The sequence below is a fragment of the Barbus barbus genome, assembly GCF_936440315.1.
Source record: "Barbus barbus genome assembly, chromosome: 13".
Classification (NCBI taxonomy): Eukaryota; Metazoa; Chordata; class Actinopteri; order Cypriniformes; family Cyprinidae; genus Barbus; species Barbus barbus.
The window spans coordinates 22,900,804-22,916,558 of record NC_136741.1 but is presented as its reverse complement, the minus strand read 5'-3'; the positions used below and the strand labels follow the sequence as shown (position 1 = coordinate 22,916,558).

The window sequence follows — 15,755 nt, the reverse complement described above, 5'->3', positions numbered from 1 at the left end:
GCGACACGCAGTTTGATTGCTGAATGGAAGATGACAGACAGCCGCGGCAGAGAGAAGAGTTTACCTGAACTTGAATTTAAAGATTTAAATATTCATCTGTACCTCAGATTAAACTATGGAACAGCTTCAGAACACTTGAAATATAGTGCACGAAAACTTTGTGGTGCTTTATAATGTTTTTGTGCCTTTCATGGGGCTCAACGATAACACAGAATAGTATACGCACAATATCGGATTTGGATCGGTCTCGTCTGACCGATACCCGATCCGCAGAAAATGACTGTATCGGAGCCGATACCGATCCCGAGTATCAGATCGATGCATCCCTAGTTTTGTGTGTGAAGTGTAGTGCCTTGGGTTCAGCGGCATGTTATTGTGTCCTAGAAAAATAATTTTCTTGTTTTACAGGGCTGGCCAAACATAAGGCATGAAAGAATAACAGAGAGGAGGAATGATGTGCAGATGGAGGAGTGGAATGATGACAGGATTTAGAAAAGAATGAAAAAGCTGCAGCAGCAAGGTTGAATATATCATCACACTGCTCACCAACTGTCATCTTTATAACAACACAAACATATTTTCCAGGTAAGAGAAATAGAGCAGCCGTCTGTGTGGCAGCTCACTGTAGCTCTGCTGTCGCATTGCTGTCTAAGATTCCTGTTCTCCTCATTCCTGTTCCTGAAAGCTTGCAGTCTGAATCATGTCTCCACACTCTCAGCTGAAACTGCGTCACTTCTCACTGTTGTACAGACGTCACAGACACCAGTCGCCCCTCAGGTGCAATGACAGTCCAATCACAGCCACGCCTGCACAATTACACTGTGTAAACTGAGCAATAAACCGCCAAAACGGCAGCGTCAGCGCTGCGTGACACTACACTGGCAAACATACTTTATCATAACGTTGCGGGAAAATGTCTCTCACATACAGTGGGGCAAATAAGTATTTGATACACTGACGATTTTTCAAGTTTTCCCACTTACAAAAAATGGAGAGATCTGTCATTTTCATCGTAGGTACACCTCAACTGTGAGAGACAGAATATAAAAAAAAAATCTAGAAAATCACATTGTATGATTTTTTTAATAATTAATTTCCATTTTATTGCATGAAATAAGTATTTGATCACCTACCAACCAGCAAGAATTCTGGCTCTCACAGACCTGTTAGTTTGTCTTTAAGAAGCCTTCCTATCCTCCACTCATTACCTGTATTAATTGCACCTGTTTGAACTCGTTACCTGTATAAAAGACACCTGTTCACACACTCAATCAATCAATCAGATTGGCCGTTAATAGAGGTTTGGGACAACATGTGAGTGAGTAAATAATGACAGAAATTTAATTTTAGGGCGAAAATTTAGGGTTATCCCTTTAATGACAGTCGACAGCATGTTTAGTGTCCTGTCCCTTTAACTTGGGGAGTTAAATATTTTAAGCCAATATTTTATTCACAATTGAACATAGAGAACATAACATGTTTAAACTGAGAAATTTTACACTTTTATCCACTAAACGAGCTCATTTCAAATTTGATGCCTGCAGCAAGTCTCAAAAAAGCTGGCACGGGGGCAACAAAGGGCTGAAAAAGCAAGATATTTTGAAAGGATTCAGCTGGGAGAATAACTAGCAACTAATTAAGTTATTTGACATCAGCTCTGTAACGTGATTAGCTATAAAAGGGATGTCTTAGAGAGGCAGTCTCTCTCAGAAGTAAAGATGGGCAGAGGCTCTCCAATCTGTGAAAGAGTGCATAAAAAGCTTGTGGAATACTTTAAAAACAATGTCAGATTGCAAATGCTTTGCAAATCTCATCATTTACAGTGCATAACATCATAAAAAATTCTGAGAAACTGGAGAAATCTCTGTGCGTAAGGGACAAGGCCGAAGACCTTTGTTGGATGCCCGTGCTCTTCGGGCCCTCAGACGACACTGCATCACTCATCGGCATTCTGTCATTGACATTACTAAATGGGCCCAGGAATACTTCCAGAAACCACTGTCGGGTTGTACATACGTATACATTCACATACGTGTGTATATGTGAATCATTCAAACCTACTGTGACCTCAAAAAATTCTCACACTCTGACTGCTGCTGACAAAGTCATGGTTCTTACTGCTATACCAAATATAGTCGACAGAGCATGTGAAACTTGAGGAGAATCTAGATGCTTTGCTGATAACATTTTGAATAGAATCATTAGTAAAGCTTGCAAGTGAGTGAATTTAAAGGTTAAGGGTCTAATTTATACAACATATGAACAGTTTAGTTGTCTCTGCACATGAAATTGCCATAGGAGAATGTATCTTAACAAAAAAAACAAAAAACATTTAAGGTACTATACTTTTCCCTTCATCTATACAAAACACCAAGTATCCAATTTCACTTTAAGGGCAGATGGGGTCAGATTTTCTACGCTTAGACGTTAATGTTGTGTCATGCTTGTGAGTCTGCTTTGGATAAACATGTTTTGATGTAAAGGAGGCACGTATATGAAGAGAAACTGCGTGACTGACAGTAAATACGGGCAAACGGCTATGTCTCGTCTGTGTGAAATGTGCCTCCTGTTCTATTGATGGTGCAGGTGTTGTGTTGAAGTTTGTGTATGTTTTCCTGTCAGCTGGTATTTTTCCACTTCTGCATCCTCTGTGTCCTGAGCTCTTTCATCAGGTAACTGGTCACATATATTGCTGGTTTCTGCTTGGAAAATTCCATGCTGCAACCTTGAAGAGGAGGGAGCAAGAGGGAGGGAGAGAGTGAAGATGAGCGATGTGATGGAGAGAGTGTTCGAGAGAAAGTGTGAGAAGGACAGGAGGAGTGTAATGAGATGAGATTAGATCATGTCATGATGTAAAGAGGGCCATATCCACCCTTATATCTAATTTAATGCACATAATGTGTATGGAAAGCTCTGGTAATGAGCAACCACACAGAATGAATTTCACAGGGAAAGTGTCTTCAAATCATTTGCTAGCAGAGCGCTAAATAGCCTTAATCAATGCAAATTAGTTTTTTTTTTCTTTGCTCTAGGCCTATAGAACAGTGTTCTGGAAATACCAGATTTATTTTGTTTTTCATAAAGTCAGAAAAATTGAGTGATTATACTTTTTTTTTCTAGTGCTCTGCTTAGTTTATCAACTGGATATTGCTATTTTTGTTTAAAGTGATGTAATCATGCATGTCTGCAAAGGTTGCTTGATAAAACCTTGTTTTCCTTCATCTTCATTAGCCTTGTCAAGTTCTGCAGACTCCCTTTGCATTGCTTAACAGCTTTTTGGGTCATTTTAAGTCTGCTGCTTTGCCAGAGCAGCCAAAGATAAATTGTTAAACATTCAAACAGTTGCAGCCTGACTTCCTGAATAAATAGCAATAAGCTATTTTGAGGTTTATTACGCTTGTATTTAAGAATTTATGATCCCCTATACATTCTCATTGTTCCCTCAGCATTCTCATTAAAAATCCATTCAAACATTTTGGCCTGTTGTTGGCTTTTGTAATTTTCATTGGTAGTCTGAGTAATCTAGGTCTGCGCCAGGTTGGACCACATGCTTGCTCTTTGATTTACTGTCCAAAGATTATGCTGACTCCAGGCTTTATTCTCACCTCATACAATCAACTAGGCGAATCTGTTTAATTCTTAAACGGCAAAGATGGGTTTGAATATGCATTCACAATTGTTGCACTCGGTATACTTAAGTGTATTTTTGCTCTAAATTATTTTGTTGATGAAATGTAGTTGATGTTCAATTTTGTAAAATTGATGACAATGGTAACAAGAAAATCGGATTCAGATGTTTTGGAAAGTGTGTGATGTGACGATCAATTAATGCCTGCACTCACTCACATCGTTAACACATCCCTTCACACTGGAATTTTTCCCTCAGCATTTAAACAGGCTTGTATAACTCCACTTCTTAAAAAAACACTCTTAACCCAACTCTTTTAGGGAACTATAGACCGGTTTCCCTTCTACCTTTCATTGCAAAAACACTTAAACGAGTTGTGTTCAACCAAGTCTCTGTCTTTCTCACACAGAACAGCCTCCTGGACAGTAACCAATCTGGCTTCAGAAGTGGACATTCGACCAAAACTGCCTTGCTCTCTGTTGTTGAAGCCCTAAGACTTGCAAGTGCGGCTTCCAAGTCTTCATTACTTATCTTGCTGCATCTGTCTGCTGCTTTTGATACAGTCAAGCACCAGATCCTCTTGCCAACCCTATTGAGAAAGGGCATCTCAGGAACCGCAATCCAGTGGTTTGAATCTTACCTCTCAGATTGGTTCTTCAAAGTATCTTGGAGAGGTGAGGTATCAAGTCACAACATCTAGCTACTGGGGTGCCTCAGGGCTCAGTTTTTGGACCACTTCTCTTTTCTGTCTATATGGCATCACTAGGTTCTGTCATTCAGAAACATGGCTTTTCATATCACTTCTATGCTGATGACACTCAACTCTACCTCTCATTCCATCCTGATGATCCGACGATAGCTGCTCGCATCTCAGCATGTCTAACAGACATTTCTTGCTGGATGAAGGACCATCATCTTCAACGCAACCTAGCTAAGACAGAACTGCTTGTAGTTTCAGCTAACCCATCACTTCATCACAATTTCACCTTCCAGTTAGGCTCATCAACCATAACTCCTGCAAAAACAGCCAGAAACCTTGGAGTTGTGATTGATTGATAAGCTTTCTCAGACCACATTGCTAAAACTGCCCGGTCCTGCAGATTTGCATTATACAATATTAAGAAGATCAGGCCCTTTCTCTCGGAACATGCAGCACAACTCCTTGTTCAGGCTCTTGTTCTGTCCAGACTTGACTATTGCAATGCTCTCTTGGCAGGTCTTCCAGCCATTTCCATCAAACCTCTACTATTAATCCAAAATGCCGCTGCAGAAGCTTGCGTTCTGCAAGTGAACAACGCATTATTGTGCCATCCCAAAGAGTCACAAAATCACTTTCACAGACTTTCTCATTAACTGTTCCCATCTGGTGGAATGATCTGCCCAACTAATCCGAGCAGCTGAATCCTTACCCATCTTCAAGAAACGGCTAAAAACTCATCTCTTCCATCTTTATTTGATCCTCTAACTCTCTCTATTCTAATTTTTTTTTATCAGTGGTCTTATTAGAAGGTCAAATGGGTGTTTTTTTTTTTAATCAATTGCATATTTATTCTCTAACTACTAGCTTTTCTTGTAAAACTAACATTAGCTTTATTTTTTCTATTCTATCTACTTTTCTTATTTAAAAAATAAAAACACTAGTTTTCTTTTTTTCTATATTCCATCTACTCGTTTTCTTAAAAAAAATAAATAAAAAAAACTTGTGTACTGCGTTAGGCTAACCAGGACTTGTAATAGCACTTGCATGTTGTTGCTCTTTTGTTGGTTTTGATTGCTTCTAATGTCCTCATTTGTAAGTCGCTTTGGATAAAAGCGTCTGCTAAATGACCAAATAAATAAATAAAAAATAAATAATATAAAAAAAACATCAGTTGACCATTTGGTCATTGGAGGCATTATGGATTAATTGTATATCGGGATATTTTTGCAAAGAAGGTACAGGAGATTGAACATGTTAAAAAGATTGAAATGTTCAGCCTGTTAAAGGTAGTTACAGGCTACAGAAAGACAGATGAGCGAAAAGCAAATAGATTGAGTACATAAGAGGATAGAGGGGAACTGCTACTTTTTGTACCAGAAGTAAGTGTGTGTCTGTGATCTCTGCAGAAACACGTGCTGCTCTTCTCACATGCAGCAGTGATTACAAAAATTCTGCAGTACCCCTCCAATACCAATACTGACTCACTCATCCCTCTGGTACCAGCCCGTATCTGACTGTATTCTCTGACACACACAGAGTTCCTGCTGGATTGTCATTTTCTGCACAGTTTTATCAGCATTTCTCCAGAGAATTTTGCTAATGAGCAGCCACACAGCGACAGAACGTGATTTTCAGTCACGTTTGGAGCACTCAGTGAAGGTTGTTCATACAAAGTTCAGTTTTGATAGAGATTTATGACCTCATTCTTTAAGACGAAGAGGGTTTCTTTAATTTCCTTACATCTTTAGGTCTCAAAACCAAATTTTGGAAGTTTAGCTATGTGCTGATGTTGGTGATGAATATGTACATGATTAATTATGTTACACATTTTCCTCTCAATATCAAAATAAACTCAAACGACAGCGGTGAGAAAACCGCTAAGAAACAGTTAAGAAAACATCTAATCATAGCGGCGTGGATATTCAGCACTTCAGTCAAGTTACGTTGCACTTTTTTCAATAATTGTTTTATTGCATCTTTAGAGTATTAAACATGAAAAACAATGTCGGTGTCGCTTTCAATTAGAATTACAACTTCACTTTCTTCTGTAATGCTGCTCTTCAGTGGGATCATGTTTTTACTTTTACGGAATCACCACAGACTAATGGTAGTTCAAAGGTTTTTCCAGAAAGTTCGCTGTGGCAAGCTGTTTTAAACTCCCATAACAAACCCCAAACAAACATTGTTTTCATTTTGTTCAAAGTTACGTCATTCGAGTTTGTTCTTTGATTTCATTCGAAGGCCTTTGTAGCTGCACTACTTAACTGGCATCTATCACTGTCTGTGGTTGAAACACAAAATAGCTGTTTTATTTGCTGATTTGTTAGGCTGGTGATAAACTGGGTAACTTTTTGAGCAATTTTGCCGGACAGCTTTTTTTTGAACAATGTTGCATGGGTATTTTCCCACTGAGAATGGGTAACAAATTTCTATCTGGATACTTTAGATCGGTCGTGGGCCTTGTGTCTCACCTGGCTGCCCGTTGACGGCAACATTGCCCAAAGTTACCTTGTGTATCATCAGCCTTAGTTTGGTAGCTCGACCTTCTTTTCTCTGTTCATGGACACAAAAATATGCCAGGTCGAATGACAAAAACATCAAATTTCCTGTAAAATCTGATTCAATCACTCAAATTAGAAATCATTATTATAGGATTACTGTAACGAATTGAGGCAAGGAAGAGTGCTTAATTTTTTTAATTTTTACTTGTTATAGAATGGCATTTTGTTCATTTTTACTCCAAAATCTTCATAGTGCAGCTATGAGTAAAGTATGGATACCATTTTTGAGTGTTTTGGCCTACTTTTTGCATTAAATTGATCCCAAGCCTCAAAGCTCATAAGTCATACAAAAACAAATGACCCTTTTGGGCATCTAATAAAGAGTTAATCTACTTTCAAATAATTTAGGAGGGACTAAAAAATTAATTTTAAAGAGCCGATTTTCAATTTGGTAATTTGATTTGGCATGTTGCAGCTTTTGCCCAGTCAGAGCATTTAAGAGAAACTTCATATCCTCCATTCCTAGTTTCCAGTGACCCACATAAAAACCCTGCAGACCTACATTACTCTCATTTAACAAAGTGGCTAATTTGTAAAACAGAGAGGCCAGCTTTGGGGTTGGATATTAGAACATTGTGAAACACGCATAAAGAGACACGACCTGGCAATCACGTTAAAACAGCTCTGCCACACATACACACCCGATACTCTCCCCTGACAATGTTATAGATGCAGTTAATTAGAAAATGAAATTGATTAACCCATCGCAGCACTTGGGCATATTTGTCTCAGTACATCGCATGGTTGGGTGGATGTGGTGGGTTTCCATGTGCGCGAGAAACACATGCCAAAGGCAGTAACTGTACTGAAAAATAGTTTATCATTGCTTTTCTCTATTTTTCTATACATGGCAAGATATGCAATCAAGAATTAAGGAATTATAAAGTGATAGAGACACAGAAATGAACACTTTACAATAGGGTTTCATTAGTTTACTACATTGGTTACATGAAATAACACTGTTAATTTCAACATATTAATACATTTATTAAAACATTAAAATCAAAAGATGTATTGGTTAATGTTGTTTAATGGACCTTAGTGAAAATTAACAATGAACATTTGTTTTTGTATTGACTAACATTAATACAGGTCAATAAAAATAATAAGTATGCAAATAAGGTATTTCTGATTGTTAGTTACTACATTGGAATGGGACCTTGTGAAGTGTTATCCAGAAATTAAATGAAATGGAGAGAGAATATAAGTGAGGGCAGACTACTCATCCATCTGTGAGGCTGGACACTTCTAGAAATGTGTACAGATACTGTTACTCACAGTCTTGCTCACTGTGTTTCTGTGTCTTTCTGTTATTACCAGCAACTGCAGAGGCTGTATTACACCATGTTTGGGATTGCCTTCCATATTTACTAACAGGCATGCCAGAAATAAGGGAGAATTCATAATGTTTAAAATTATGGATATTTAGATACACCTTACAGTTAAAAGAGTCAGTCGTGTGTTTGCTTACTCTAGAGCATGTATCACACACGGCATGTGCCACCGTCCTGCGAAGTTTAGCTCCAATCAACTCCAACACACCTGCCTTCTAGCACTCTCAAAGACTTTGATTAGGTGTGTTTATTTAGGGTTGGAGTTAAACTCTGCAGGACAGTGGCCCTTCAGGAGCTGAGTTTAACTCGCATGCTCTAGAAAGTGAATGCGCATTAGCTGGACCTGTCTGAAAAATTATGTTGTGCAGAATAATTTGATCTGTAGAAACACAAAATATGAGACTGTTAAAAGTTCTAATGTTACATAGACTCTTTTCACTAGATAGGATCTGTATATGCATGGCTAGAAATAGATGTTATTCTGTTGTGAAATGTTATGGGCTACATATACACCTGTATATAGCACTGTCCACAAAAGGATGTTAATTACATAAGCAGTGTCAACCATTTGGCGAAACCGATGGATACCATTTTTTGTATTTTTTTTTTTTCCTGTTATTCTGTTATTTCCTGTTATTGTACTATTTATGTAATCATTCTATTGTATTATTATTTTGTTGTTGCTGTTGTTTTTGTAAAGTGTTCCTTTAGGAAGATGTTATACAAACCAGGAGTTTTAGGAAGGTTATATAAATAAAAAATAATACTAATTGTTTCTGACAATACATTATAGTTTCTAGTTACTAGGTACTGTTGCTGCAATATAGTTAAATTGTAAAATAAAAAATAGATCGATGGAGAAATAGATACAGTGGGGCAAATAAGTATTTGATACAATGCCGATTTTTAAAATTTTCCCACTTACAAAGAATGGAGTGATCTGTAATTTTCATCGTAGGTACACCTCAACTGTGAGAGACTGAATATTTAAATTATATTTAAAATCAGGCTCCAACCTCTCCACTATGGGCAAGACCAAAGAGCTGTCTAAGGACACTAGAGACAAAAGTGTAGACCTGCACAAGGCTGGGATGGGCTACAGGACAATAGGCAAACAGCTTGGTGAGAAGGCAACAACTGTTGGCGCAATTATTAGAAAATGGAAGAAATTCAAGATGTCTGTCAATCTCCCTCGGACTGGGGCTCCATGCAAGATCTCGCCTCGTGGAGTATCAATGATCCTGAGAAAGGTGAGGGATCAGCCTAGAACTACACGGGAGGACCTGGTCAATGGGACCACAGTCTCAATGGTTACCATTGGTAACACACTACACCGTCATGGATTAAAATCTTGCAGCGCACGCAAGGTCCCCCTGCTCAAGCCAGCACATGTCCAGGCCTGGCTGAAGTTTGCCAAAGACCATCTGGATGATCCAGAGGAGGCATGGAAGAAGGTCATGTGGTCAGATGAGACCAAAATATAACTTTTTGGTTTAAACTCCACTTGCCATGTTTGGAGGAAGGATGAGTACAATCCCAAGAACACCATCCCAACCGTGAAGTATGGGGGTGGAAACATCATGCTTTGGGGGTGCTTTTCTGCAAAGGGGACAGGACAACTGCACCGTATTGAGGGGAGGATGAATGGGGCCATGTATCGTGAGATTTTGGGCAACAACCTCTTTTCCTCAGTAAGAGCATCGAAGATGGGTCGTGGCTGGGTCTTCCAGCATGACAGTGACCCCAAACACACAGCAAGCACAACTAAGGAGTGGCTCCGTAAGAAGCATTTCAAGGTCCTGGCATGGCCTAGCCAGTCTCCAGACCTGAACCCAATAGAAAATCTATGGAGGGAGCTGAAACTCTGTGTTGCCCAACGACAGCCCCAAAACCTGAAAGATCTGGAGAAGACCTGAATGGAAGAGTGGGCCAAAATCCCTGCTGCAGTGTCTAAACCTGGTCAAGAACTACAGGAAACATCTGACCTCTGTAATTGTAAACAAAGGTTTCTGTACCAAATATTAAGTTCTATTTTTATATTGTGTCAAATACTTATTTCATGCAATAAAATGCAAATTAATTATTTTAAAAATCATACAATGTGATTTTCTGGATTTTTTTTTTTTTATATTCAGTCTCTCACAGTTGAGTTGTACCTACGATGAAAATTACAGATCTCTCCATTCTTTTTAAGTGGGAAAACCTGAAAAATCTGCAGTGTATCAAATACTTATTTGCCCCACTGTAGATTGATAGATTTGAGACTTTTAGACTTTATTTTAGTAGTTCTGCTAGGTGACAGAAACTACATACTCAACCCGATTTCATAGCAATTCGTACATATTTTAATAGGTGGCTAATTTGTACGAAGTCATTCGTATGAATTTGTAAGTTTTGTGAAGAATTGAATGACCACCCCCATGCCCCTAAACCTACCCTGCACAGAAATTGTATGAAGTCATATGAGTGAGGTTGTATGAATTCGTACGAGTTAGCCACCTCGGAAAATGCATACGAATTGGTCATAAGATAGCGTTGGCATACTCCACATAATCAGTCATTGCATGTTAACGTCCATCCTTCAGTCCGTCCATTCCTCTGAATGGTTACTCTTTTGCAAGGTTGGATTTTTATTTTTTTATTAGTATTTCAAAAGTAAATTGGATAAAAAGGATATCTGCATTCTGGGAATTTATTTCTATTTTTTTTATTTTTGGTCTTTTTGCCTTTATTTTGACAGGACAGAAAGTATTGACAAAAAGCGAATTGGGGGACACAAAGAGGGGCGGGATCGGGAAAAGTTTATGAGCCAGGATTTAAATTCGGGACGCCTGTAGTGTAATATGTCAGCAGCTGCCACAAGGCTATTGGTGCTAACATACTGGAATTTGTAAAATGATTCTCTAAAGACAGTTTTAAAATTGATTACTTTTTAGTCCACTGGAAATGTAGTTTTTCAAAGTTCTGGAGTTTTTCATAGTTCAAGAAAATAGGCCTTTTCGAGATTGTTCACTGTGGTTCTGGTGTTTGTGTTAGCTGTAATTCCATGGTTCTCTAGGCCGTGTTGATGAATATAAGTCATTGGTTGGTGGTTGAAAGGGTGTCTAATAGATTGTTTGTGAGAGTGTAGGTGGGGAGGCTGCAAAACTAAGAGGGCTCAGAGATCTATTTACTGAAAGAGTGATAAAGCTGTGGGGTGACTGGAGTTTGAAGCTATTTATGGCTCCCTATTTACCATCTGACCTCCCGTTTGAAGGGCTTGTGTGTGTGCATCTGAGCATGTGTTTGCTGATTCATCATCCCTGCTTTCTCCTTGACATTACTGTCGTGATTGGGTGCTTCAGAGTAGTGGAATCAGAGGAATGTGATGGGGATGGCATGAGCTAAGAAAACTTTTGGCTTAGACACTCTGAAAACTCCTGTTAGGTGTCAGAGACTCGCAGCTTTCATTTCAGTCTCTGTTTAAAATACTGTTTCCTTAAAAGCATTGCAGTGTGGCTTAATACAGCACCTTGATGTCAAGGAATGTTTGATAATGGTCAACTGTGGTTTGTTAATGGTAAACTCATCACAAGACTTTAACGTCCTTATTTGTGCACTTGCTGGTGACATGCAAAGGTTGATGAATTGGCTTCTTTTTGAACAAATATTTTGTAGTGAGAGAAAAATACATGAAGTGGCGTAAGTTATGCAGTGTTAACCTTTTGTAGATCTGCAACTGAATCACATGTATACTGATATTAAACGCAACTGTACAATTGTGAATGTGATATTGCTTACAAACATTGCACTCTGGTTCTCTAAATCAGCATTCTAGTTTCCATAAATGAAGGATTCTTTTTCTGGTTATTAAAAAATAAAGTAGTGCTCCTTTCAATCAGATTATAATCAACATAGCCAACAATCACCGCATATTTTTAATGAGCATTGTCTCTTGTTTTTTTGTAAGCTTTTTCCTTATTGTTACAGTAGATGTGCTTAGTCACAGCGCTTTATTGAACTTACTGCCCATCCATTATGCACTATATGGCAGTTGTTTGAGGTCCTATCACACACTGCTTCCTCTTATATTGAGGTTATTATAATTGATAAACCTCTTTTGAGATTTGGGACTCTCGTGTTTTTGTGTTCGCTTTGGTTACTTGGAGAGAAGCTCTCGGTAGTTGTAGCCTCTCCTGATTTGAACTCTCTCTAGCTTCATACTGTAATCCAAAGCCTCAGTCAGGCTATCTTTGCTCTGGTGCGCTCAGGCTGGACTCTCCAAATATGGCCATGACTTGCTTCTTATATAAATGGCTTCTGGTTCAAAATGTAATCTATAAAGTTTTTAAGTAGTGTATGTTACAAAGGCCTCTAACTGCAGGTATTTAATTGAATGCTGCGATCTGAAATGCCAAGACTGTCAATACTGCTACAGGACTCAGTAATAGTATGGCCTGTGTGGCCTGTGTGGCCTGTGACTATGGCTCAACAATGTAAATATATTGTATTTGTCATAAAAGGTCCCTAAAAGTGTATTCTATACATTCTGCATTTGTTAATTTTATTGGTTGTCTCCAATATGCTGGAAACAAAAATACTAAAGCTGTTTGTGCAGCAAAATAAAAGTACTTATCATTATATTGATAAATATACTGTACAGGCAAAACCCTTTTGGTTATGAGATTCAATGTTCAAGTTGTTCCCAATTAAAATGTTTATCCATTTATATCTGTTTATTAAAAGCAGACAGCACAGCTGTTTTTCTTGTTAATGTCAGTTGGGAGTTGACTCTAAGATGACCTGTCTTGATTGTCCTGCGTTTGTGTTGTTTGCTGATCCCTGCACATTTGTGTATGTTTTTATGTGTGGCCAATGGCCTTTGGCCTGAATGTTTTGTACTCCCTGAACTTGTGGTTAAATGTGAACTTTTTTTTTTCTTTGAGGAAACTTGCATAACATGGGAACACTCACATAAATAATGTCTTGCTTTTGGCATTCACAGCTGCAAGATAACACAAACATATGTACACACAAAGCCACAAGTGTAGACATGCCTTTATCTTGGGAACTCCTAGAAGTCCAGGAACATTGAGAACCTCAAACATCTGCTGGCTATGCACTCACTGAACTTACAGCCAATCAGAGAGTGTGTATGTGTGACTTTGTGTTTATAAATTTTGGCTCACTCCTTTGTTCTCTGGAATTGATATTGCATATGGTTTTTTTTTTGTTTGTTTTTTACATTTGTTTTCAGAAAAATCTTGCTTGGTTTCTATGTGCATTTAAATTGTTCTTTGTTCTTCTCTGTTTGTTGTTTGATTTCATCTGCTTCATAAATGTATCTCTTTGTTTATTATCTAAACAATTGCATATGTTTATGCGTGCATAAGTTTATGCATGGCATTTTTAGCTTGCATTTTACCTATTTTTACTGTACAATTTTTTTTTGTGTTTAGTAAATAGTTTTTTTTTTTTGTTTTTGATATCAATATAGCTTAGTTCATCGTAATATTTTTGTGATATCAGTAGGCCACAGGTTGGCCATATGGCATAAACATTTATATAATATAATTTAGATAAAAATATTTTTAATGTGGCACTATATGATAACTTTGTAACCTTGTATGTAACTTGTTTAAAAAAAAAAATAATGCATTCCTTTATTCATTATTTAGCCACACATAAATTATTTATTATTTAACAACAAGAACATGTGCACTTAGGATGCCTATTGCAAGTACAGGTAAAAAATGAACTCTATCCTTGGAAAAAGCTGAAGAGATAATTGACTCCTTTGTTATATATAAAATTGTAAATTTTTCTGTTTGTTTTGTGCATCGTATAGTATCATATATTTTAGTATTTGGTAAATTAGGATACATTTCTGCATCATAGATGGTTTACATCAGTTCATTTTTAAAGGTAAGATCATATTCGTTTGACTGCTATTATTGTATGTGTATTAGTGTTTGCGAATGTGATCTGGTTTTTGGCAGGCCAGGATTCTCTGCAGAGGTTCCACGTGAGCCCTTCTGATCCACGTGCTTATTTTGCTTTAGTACCTTCAGGCCATATGGATTCAATTAAAGTACAGTTCCAAAGAGAGACTGGGAGGGTGGTATGGCCAGGGAGCATTCTGAAGTCCGAGAGGAATTGAATGGATACAGCAGGCCTGAAAATGTTACAGAGTAAATGCCAGACAACAGTTTGTGAACTTGAACTTTAAAACAGGGAGTCTCCTTATTGTAAACATGCAGATAGAGGGTGCATAGTGGTGTCGTTCAAAACCCCTAATCTGGAATGGATTTGGTCTGAGTTTAATGGATTTATTTTTAGTATTTGTATGTGGTGATGCAAAAGGTGCAACTTAATGTAGTTTGCTTTTATTTTACACTTTTTTTTTTTTTAAACTGTGATCAAAGAATAGGTCTGCTATCATACAATAGTATTTGCCATCTCTAAAAATCAAGCCTTTGAACTTCTATTTTTAAGTTAATTTGAAAAGCCTTTACTCGTTGCAGTATGATTGTAATGTGATAATTGTATTCTGTAACACTTTGGTTTAAGGACCAATTCCCACTATTAACTTGCTTATTAGCATGTCTACTAACAAATTGGCAGTTTATTAGTTCTTATAAAGCACATATTAATGCATCATTCTGCATAACCATATTCTAGATCCCTTAATCCTACCTCATACCTGAACTGAACAACTACTAATTATTAATAAGCTGCAAATTAGGAGTTTACGGAGGCAAAAGTGTTCGTTAATAGTGAGAATTGGTCCCCAAACTAAAGTGTGACCTTGTTCTCAAATATTTTATGGCTGATTTTTTTTTCCAATAATTAAATATTCGTATTTTAGGTCATATTTTGTTATCAGTAGCAACAGTAGATTACTCAATATAAAAACTGACAAGTATTTAAAACCAACAGTGTGGTCAAAAAGAGTGACATAACAGTAAATTTTAAGTGGACATATACATTTTACTTACAAAAAATTAAAATATTTTGCAGTAAAAGTATAGTCCCAATCAGTTTTATATAAAATTGTCGGTTAGCTAAACTTTGCTTACTTATTAGGATTTACAGTATTTTTAATGCATAGGGTATTGTGGGGGAAAACGCCCCCCTACTGTTTTCCCAAAATAACCACAATATTAAGTCGAGATAAATTTTTAGCGAAACTATGGACTACGTTGAGAAGAGTGATGTAGAAGTTTCCACTATGAAGCTTACACTGGTGATGTACCGGAGAGAAAGCGGATTTCACAGTAAATGATCTCATTTTCAGCAGTAAGAAAGTGTTTTAAAGCTTGTTTTGTTGAATATCACAGTTATATATGATATGGAAACAGTAGGGCCTGTAGATAGGGAGTACATGTTATTTAATAAAAATATAATTGTATTTTCAGAATGACATTTCTCAAATGAATTTTTTTCTCAAACATAGTCGGTGGGGTAAAACGCCCCCAGGGGGCAATAGGCAATTACTGTAGTTATTCTGTTCTGAACATCAAATGTATTCTAACTAGTTGGTCAAATTAAAA

At 37.4% G+C, this 15,755-nt stretch overlaps 1 protein-coding gene across 1 annotated transcript in view; it reads left to right on the top strand.

The window, feature by feature from the left end:
- Window positions 1-15,755, top strand: part of LOC306879263 (inositol hexakisphosphate kinase 2-like) — a 42,484-nt gene that overhangs the window by 14,181 nt on the left and 12,548 nt on the right. Inside the window, exon 2 of the mRNA XM_079432064.1 lies at window positions 409-585. The gene's annotated coding sequence lies outside the window, so the exon portion shown is untranslated. The remainder of the gene's footprint in view (window positions 1-408; window positions 586-15,755) is intronic.